Raw genomic sequence first — 9497 nt, 5'->3', positions numbered from 1 at the left:
CCGTGGGTGCGTGACAAACGTGACGATCAAAACCTACAAAGAATAACTCTCTGACATCAAGTCTGTTACCTGAAAATTAAGGACGGAAAGTGCAGACAGCTTTTAAGAAGCTTTGTTCAAGTATCCAAAAAACTATGTTAGTTGTGTGTCAGTTGCTAATGTTTTCATGTTTTTAATGGGTTTTTTTTCCTTTACTATTTAATATACCGAATTCTATCCTGTGTTCATGGTTATTTATATATGGCAATTTTGTCTTCACAGCAGTGTTTTTCAAACTTTATATAGCGCACCCTTCACATTAAAATAATTTTTGCAAACGATAAAAACAAGGTTAGCAATTTCTTGACCTGATTTTAAAATCAAAATAAATGTGCGACTAAACAAAGTTTTGAGAGCAAAATGATAGTTTGCCAAATTATTGTTCTTTCCAACTCTTCGAGCGCAGATAACCCTCGTCTAGCTTTGCGCGAAATTCAAAACAAACCAAAACCAAATATTCGTCGTTGCTGTATCAACGTTTGGTCATTGTGCGCAACCTGTTAGTATCAGGTTCGCTCAATGTTCTTCATCTCTTCTTTACTGTTGTAAATGCTGTACGGTTGTTGAAGAAACCGATGAACACTGCTGTAAAAATCTACATGGGAACATTGATTTTACTTCTCTCTTGAGGCCCATTTCCCTGAATAGATTATTAATAGCATTTAGTGCTATGTTACTGATTTTCTTAATTTGATTGTATATACTCACTAGGACTTCCATGGTAAAACATTGCTCTTCTCTCGAGAAATAATCATCAGTCGCGTATTTCACATATATAAACCGTTTTAAATACACAAATCACAGTTAATTCTAAGCGATATGATTATGTCTCGGGTAAGTGGTATTTTTTTCTTATAAAAACAAATTTAAGGGGTAGAGGCATTTAGGACTAGCATCATTATCATGTATGACGCTGATTTATTTCTGTTAATGAGTTATTTTTATATAAATTTTTATCAAAGTAACGGAAAGAGCAATCTAGCAATTTACGTATCTGTTTTTAATTAATTTGATGATTGGGTATTTATTCACAACATTTGTATTTGTTTTTCTTGATACTCTGAAGGCTATGGTGATTATTCCGCTCTGTGTGGTCTGTATCTAGCTCTTCTGTTTTCATCGTCGTAATTTTTTAGGCTTTCCCTCCAAAAGGCCGCTCCACCCAAAATCAGAAACAAAAAACTAGAGGGCGCCCCACAGTTTAGAAAACTGCTTTACGGGATTCTGTATTAATGGTTATTTAACATTTATGACCTGTTTTTCTTTACTATAGATGATACTGTATGCTAATGGTTCTTTAAGATTTATGATATGTTTTTCTTTACTATATATGATATTAAACATTAGATGTAATTTCACATCTACTTACAGTAGATGATACTACAGAATAATGGTTTTTAACATTTATGACCGTTTTTCCTTTATCATATCGAATACTATATGTTAATGGTTCTTTAGATAGTTCAATAGTATATGTTAATACTTCGCTGAACTATTGTACATTTTGTTTCTTTGAAATTTTATTTAGTTAATTACTTTCTGCACATTTTTCAAGAACACCAGTAACGAAACCTTATTATCCTGACCATGGGACGTCTGTAATATACAAACTGTAGTAATATTTTTCAAGCACAACTAAAATATATGAACAGTACTGAAGCTGTATCTATATGACAAACAAACCACTATTTAATTGTTTTTATAAAATACTCATATTGTGTTTATATATGCAATAATCTGTTTCGGATATTCACGCAAAGATTCACTGGGGTCTTCTACACTACCCATCCTAATTTTGAACTGGTATAGCTAAGAACACACGCATTAAACTCTTAACTTACTGTAATCGAATAGTGGGATGTGATTGCCACTCATAGCATATCCACAGCATCTAAAGTGAGGGGCGTTATTTTGTAGTAACGGGACGCGAGCCATGAACACTCGCATTATCGGTCTCTCACACCAACTGTTAAGCCATATTCGGCTTCAGAATATGTAATAACCAACTAACTGAACTGTATATACAGTACTAAAGACGTATTTATATTTGTTGTTAACAACTAATAGAGGGTGTTTGGAAAGTCACTGTGCAGTTTTGAAAGCAGCGATAACAGCATTCATTCAGTCTATTTCAAGCCAGCAACTGATAGCGGTGTTTAGAAACAAAATAAGAAGGATCCAAGCCTGTATTGATGACAAGGGGGGTCACTTTCAACATTGTTTATAATTGTGATTCATATTTACATCCTGTAATCTATATTGAAACATGTCTGTTAATAAATATATAAACTGCACAGTGACTTTCCGAACACCGTGTAGTTTTAATAGAGTAGTTATGTTGCAGTTATATATAACAAACAACTACCTATTATTTTATACATTGTGTTGAAGTGTTATTCAGTAACCGAATATCCATTTGTGTGGAGTATTATTTACATGTAGGTGTTATAATGAAATAATAGAGCTGAAATAGTATTTATAGTTAACAAATCACTACATATCTAGTTATGTAGTATCTGAGGAAAAAGTTACAAAGGAAACACTACAGTAATCACATTTTTTTTTATCTTGTGAACGTTTAACGGATAGAGTGCAATCACGTGTTGATAATTTATTCTGCTATTATGTACTATAAAACTAATCAGGAAGTACACACCAATATAAAGTTTGTAAAGGCAGTCATACTATGCCCAGTAGTAGTAGCGTGACACAGTTATGGACTGAAATGCTTCATAATAAGAGTGTAGAAATTAAAGTTTTGGCTTGTCAGGGATACTTCGTGTGAAAAACTGTAGCAAACGTTCATGTTACAGTAGGAACTGTATGTTTAACTCTGAAGAGTATATAACAAACCGACATTGTTGTGATAGAAATGTTCGAGATAGGAAATGAAAATGTCCAAAAACGATGTTACATGTTTTGGGATATGTTCTTTACAATGCAGATGACTGTCGAATACAAATCTTGCCAACAACTTTGTTGTAAATACAGGTGTGAATACCACCTTCATAATACTAAGATACGTACTACCATAATGTAGTCTTAGCTGGACATATAGTTGCTCGAAAACCACTGCTGAGAAGATATAAGAAACAAAATAATGAAACAGGCACACGATCATACACAGTAGAATAGAGATAAGTACGAGTAGAGTAAGGCTGTATCTTAGCCAAAGGTATTGGTGATCTACATAAAATGGTAGTACACTGACTGTTGATTAGTGCAGGCAGATTCTGTTCCATCATTCCATTCTTTTATAAACTAGAATCGTCGAGAAGAAATTCGTTTTCTATCAAGATAAAGTTTTACCACATTTGTTGTTCGTTTGTGATCATTATCTTGGTGGAAAACGAATTTCTGCCCGACGTATATTTCGTATGTGAACACTTCACAATCTTACTATGATAAACTGTATGATAGGCTAAAAAAATATTAAGGTGTTAATACTCTATATAAAGTAAAGTGTTCACATACGAAATATTAGTTCACATTTCAACTTGTTGGGTTTTCTTGTATTTCTTTTAAAACTTTCACCATATAGCAGCCATTTTGAATATGCAAATCAGTAAATCACGTGACACTCACCTCCAATGTAAAGACGCGATGGAATGCAATGTATAACGTATTTCTTTAAGCCGAGAAGAATGAGAATAATAGTGATTTAGTAGACATATTTAAAATTTCAGATAATTTTGGTAAATTAATAATTGAATGAATTTGCAGATTTTTTAATGAACTTGTATAATGAAAAACAACCTGTAGTGTTTACGGTGAATGGAAAACCTAAACTTTGTTTTCAATTACCTTAATAGACTTCTTTGGATGGTGGCCACTGTTAATACAAGTAGGTGGTTCCTTTCTGATGCCATTGTATGGCAGAGTACAGTTTATCTAACCTACTTTTTCGCTTGAAAAAAAAAATCTTATTTGAATTCCAAGACTTTTACCGAAGTCGAGGTACAATGAATACAAACACAAATGCATTTCACTGACCATGTAGAAACTCCACCCACTTTTCACCGGAAGTAGGCCATTTACAGGGTCCACCCATCTCCAGTTTCAAATCGTCAAATAACATGTTGCTAAGGATGTACCTATTGCCAACACAGCTTATTCGTGGTAGTGTACAAACAAATATTAGTGCATAATTACATACCTGCACACTTGCATATATATATATGTCATGCTTGAATGACATATCGTTAAAAGATATATTTAAATATATTAAATTAGGCATTTGTTTGCTAGAGGGAGTGTGCCATTATGTTATGATCTTAAAGTTTTGTATAGTAAGTAGAAAATGAAAATATAAATGTCAGATTGAGTGGACCAGAATTAATAAAGTATTAATTGTGTTAATGGGTGATCAATAAGTAAATTATTTTTTCAATCAGTGAGTTATTCAGTTATTGATTTCTGTGATTCGTTTAATGATCTAAACGACAAGTTAGTTAACGTGTTTATTATCGATTGATTAACCAGGAAGTTCTGCGAGTAACTTTGTTTGTGAGTTATGCGTGACTTAGTTTCGGAGTTTCTCTTGAAAAGCTGTTTGTGAAGTTAGGCCTGGAAGTGCGAGTATCTTGTAGCAAACGTTAGTAAATAACTAAATAAATTAGTTAACGTTACATCGAATGGACTTGGCAATGTTTTTACTAAATAATCAGAAAGAACCTGCTCGACGATACAACTCGTTACAACAATATGTAAACATTTCATTTTTCGTAAAAAGACAGGGATTATACATCATATGTTCCGAATACAAACGTACAGTACTGTATGTGTCACAGTCTTATCTGTTTTGAAGCCTTCTATGCATGGTTTTATGCTCATTTCCTAATATCATTACGACAGTACAATAACATATTTAAATGAGCAGCTAAGCGTTGTGTTTAGACTTGAGAGATTATCACATTTTAGTTGGTTGAAGACTGTTACCTTTAACATATCAGTTTGTATATGTGTTTCGAACATACTTGATAAGAGTAGCTAAGGCTTTCGTTGGACTGTGGTAACTTATTATCTTAATATTTAAGTATTTGTAAGAATTGCTCCCCTTAACATAGCAGCGTCTGTACCAGTATTCTGCACATACTTAAAAGGATAGTTAAGCTATAGGTCTTAATAAGTTATCTCCTCAGTAACATAGGCATTAAAACGGGGGATTGAAAGGGACTTTCCAGGTGTCTTTTATTCAGTCTTCAAAATACAGGCATCCATATAGTAATTTGTACCTTAACCTTTTAGCTGAATGGTTTGGTTTTTGAGCTTTCTATATTTATCTGATAAGCCCCCCCACCCATCTAATTATTTGTGAAGATCTATCTAACACGCGCGTATATATAGTGCATGTAACACCTACCAACGTTATACAATCTATGCTTGCGTCAGTAGAGAAGGAAAGTTTATTTGTTTGTACTGAATTTCGCGCAAAGATACACGAAGGCTATCTGCGCTAGCTGCCCCTAATTTAGAAGTGTAAGACTAGAGGGAAGGCAACTAGTCATCACCCCCAACCCCCCAAGAGTTGGCGTAACACCAAGTATGTTCGCTCTTTCAATTGTGGAGGCGTTATAATGTGACGGGAATTCGAACGCGCGACCCTCGGATTACGAGTCGAGCGCCTTAACCATCTAGCCATGCCGGGCCTGAGAAGAAAAAAATTGTTCCATTTCTTGGAAATGGAATTTATGTTTTCATCTGTAAGTGGCTTTTGTTACGAATTATATTTGTGTTTTTACAAATTCTCAAAGTGTTTATTGATCATTCGTAGCACTCACGCGGCACTTATTTACTGATTGAAGCAACAATTATATACGTGACGGTGTTGCTTTCCCTAAGGGACACTTTCAGAAATGTCTGTTTCTTTGTTTATTTTTAAACGAAGTCAAGTTGGGATATCTCTTGTGTGCACCGCAGGGAATTGAACCCAGGATTTTAGCGAATAAAACCTGTAAAATTGCCGTTGAATCACCGGGGTAGTTCAGGAATATCAAAATATTAATATTAAAGTTTGTGCTTATAAATTTGGACACTTTCGACAAAAATACTGAACACCTTTTTTTCACTGAAAAATCAGACAAGAGTAACTTTTCTCCATACAGGTTACGCTTGGAATATGGGAAATGGGCGGTTCATGGAACTTCAAAATACAGAGCTCTCCGGCCTAACTTGCAAAGATAATATTATACAATGACTCATACAGTGATCAGCGTTGTGTTTCTGTTTAGTGTTGCGATGCAATCCCAGTCTTCGTTATGAGAAATGTAATGAGAAAAAAATAAAACGGTGCAAATACCCTTTCTCCTTATTTATTTTATTTGAAGTGTTTAGGGAAGGTATGAGTAACACTGTTTTTTATTAAATCTCTGTGGCCACTTTGGTTATTGCGAAAATATTACAAAGGCGGGGTCTATGAAGAAAAACAAAACGGGCTGTCTTTTTTTTATATAGTGTATATATATGAAACACTCACACTTAAGCCATACAAATCTGTATTACATCCTTTGTTGTTGTTAATTTAGTGGATTATTGGTAGATTTACACCGTGCAAAGCTATTACATATTAAGTGTATGATACCTATGCACAATAACTTTGGAATTATGTGTAAGTCTACGTGTATCTACCATGTAACTACTAAATAAATACACAGTAACTAAAGGCACTAACCATAGCCATGCCGGAGAACACTAATATATTTTGTCTTTTTGCATCATTTATTTAGTGTAATTCACGATAAAAAATGAAAATGAATAAGAAATATATTTAATTTTCTATTTTGTCTGTCCATCCGAAGCTACTGATTTAAATTTATTTAGATACTATCACCTCTTATGATTCACTTCTAGGTAATAGTGTGGTAATAACATGTACATTAGTTATTTGTTAATGAAACACAGCCTTTGGAAACAGCTATAATTAAATATTATTGGTTGAGTCTACGCTTGTACTAAGTTCTTTAGAAGACTTGTTAAGTGTTCCGAACAACTTTACAGAGGTAGCCACGGCTGAAGTTGCCTCTTGACAGGCACTACTTTGTTGTGTGTAGTTCCTTTTGAAACCTGATTATTTGAAAAGTGCTGACGTTTTTCTATGTGATTTTCTCAGGATGAAACTGACGTCAGAAGGACTATTCACTCATTACAAATGTGTGTACATTGGTCTGTATGTGTGTGTATTTACATATATATCTCATAGCCAACTCTCGGGTTTGTGACACACAGAGAAACGCTATAAATGTACCCACGTGCTTAAATTGAGGATAATTGCACCAATGACGTTTTACTCTTGAAAACTTTCACCAAATTCATGATGTTGTCAACGAGAGGTTTGTTTGTTTTTAAATTTTGCGCAAAGCTACACGAGGGCCATCTGCGCTAGCCATCCCTAATTTAGCAATGTAAGACCAGAGGGAAAGCAACTAGTCATCACCACCCACCGCCAACATTTGGGCTACTCTTTTTCCAACGAATACTGGGATTGATCGTAACATTATATCGCCCCCACGGCTAAAAGGACAAGCATGTTTGGTGTGACGGAAATCGAACCCGCGACCCTCAGACTACGAGCCGAGTGCCTTAACCACCTGGCCATGCCGGGCCTAGTTTACATTGATTGTAGATTGTTCACAACAAGTGATAATGTTCATAAAGATAACAAACACTGGAATATGGTAGAAACCTCTTCCATCCCAGAGAAGGGTATTTAATTAATTAATTACGCTCAGACGATAAATAATGTTTTTGTGGCAACGGTTTCGAATCAAGAGCCTTTGGATTCACATTGTGGACACGATAATCACTTGATAATAAAGTTAACGAACTTTTTTAATTATGACATAAATTTCTCTGAACTCTATTGGATCTCGGGCAGTCCTTTAATTGTGTAATTATATAAACGATTAGCATTCAAATTTTACTATTACTCAAATTTTTGGTGTATTTAAATTTATTATTAATAACTTAAAACTCTAAAAACACATATTCCAGTTTTGTATTTATGAAAACATCTCAGCAGTTTCAAAAATTATAAGCGGAAAAATGACATAAAGAGAAGGTTACTTTATTATCCGCTGTTTTTATTGTTAAGGTTTTAATAAAGACTTATTAGCGGCTCTACACACAATGCACTAAGTCACGCGACTCTACTTCAAGCTGTGAGATTTGTTGTCCTTCAGAAAAGACATTAATTATATTAATCATTCGTCACTTTAGTAGAACATTTGGCCGCCGATGACTCAGCGATAAGTTTATGGACTTAAAACGCTAAAATCCGAGGTTCGATTTCCAACCGTGGACAAATAATCCATTGTGTAGCTCTGTACTAAGAAAGCAGCAATAGTAAACATGTTGAACCACCAATAGAAAATGTGCCAGTACACTATAACTTACCTTTTCTTATCGTTTATCGTTTAAAAGATATTTCTGTACTGGAATATACCTTGACTAAAGAATAGTTTTAGCGATGGGTTACAGTAACAACTGATGAAAATTAGCTACATAATTCATAGTAGCGGCCTTTGACTGCTCTACAAGATTCTGGCTTTACGAGTTCGTTACCATGTTGACCAGTTGAAACTTACCATCGAAAATACGTGTTTAAAGTTCAGCAGACAGACTCCATTAACAATCTTCTGTATAACTTGAAAGAAACAAAAGGACCGATAATTTCCACAAAACGACTTGCAGCGTAGGATGCAGTAGAAAGACAACTGTTAGAAGATCGTGCTGGCCTGTGGGATGTGAAACCTCTAGTACGCGTCAAACTCATCAAAAGTTACTCACCTTTACATCTTCAACAGAAATTCACTGGCCTTCACAATTCTATTCTACTTACAAAGCACAGTGCGCTTGTAATGATACTTTTATTTGTTAAAGCGAAATGAGTCCTTTATATCAAAAACACTCCGTATGTTAGATCTAGGAGGGCATTTGCTTGATCACACATACACGTTCGTTTATCTAAATATTCGCGACTGCTCTGATCGCCCACGCGAACTGTTTGTAAATGAAAGTGGGAAAACCCTGGTGCCTTCATCTTCTGTTGGAACTGTCATTAAAACGATTCTTCGTGTAATTAAGTATACATTGGAATATTATTTTGGAAGTAGTAATAAAATATTAAAAATAAAAATAAAAGAAAGAATCGTTGGAAATTAATCATGCCTCTGGAGAAGAATGACTTAGATGAAGTAACACTTAGAACGTGTAGGATTTTATCTGTTAAAATACTATGAATGTCACTAGAAATAGTAGAATTTGTCATACCCCTACCGGCAGATGTCAGATGGAACTGTCTCGAATGTAACTACAAAAAATGGTCTCCCTACATAAAATATAATTGGGTCCCTACATTTACTGCTCTGTCATTGCAGTTACGATTCTGGTCTATTCATTTCATTAACTTAATAAAATGGTGTAAAAGGCCTCTGGATCAAGCAACTTGAATTATGTGTCCC

The sequence above is a fragment of the Tachypleus tridentatus genome, chromosome 12 (assembly GCF_004210375.1).
Source record: "Tachypleus tridentatus isolate NWPU-2018 chromosome 12, ASM421037v1, whole genome shotgun sequence".
Taxonomy (NCBI): Eukaryota; Metazoa; Arthropoda; class Merostomata; order Xiphosura; family Limulidae; genus Tachypleus; species Tachypleus tridentatus.
Note: the sequence above shows the minus strand (reverse complement) of the source record.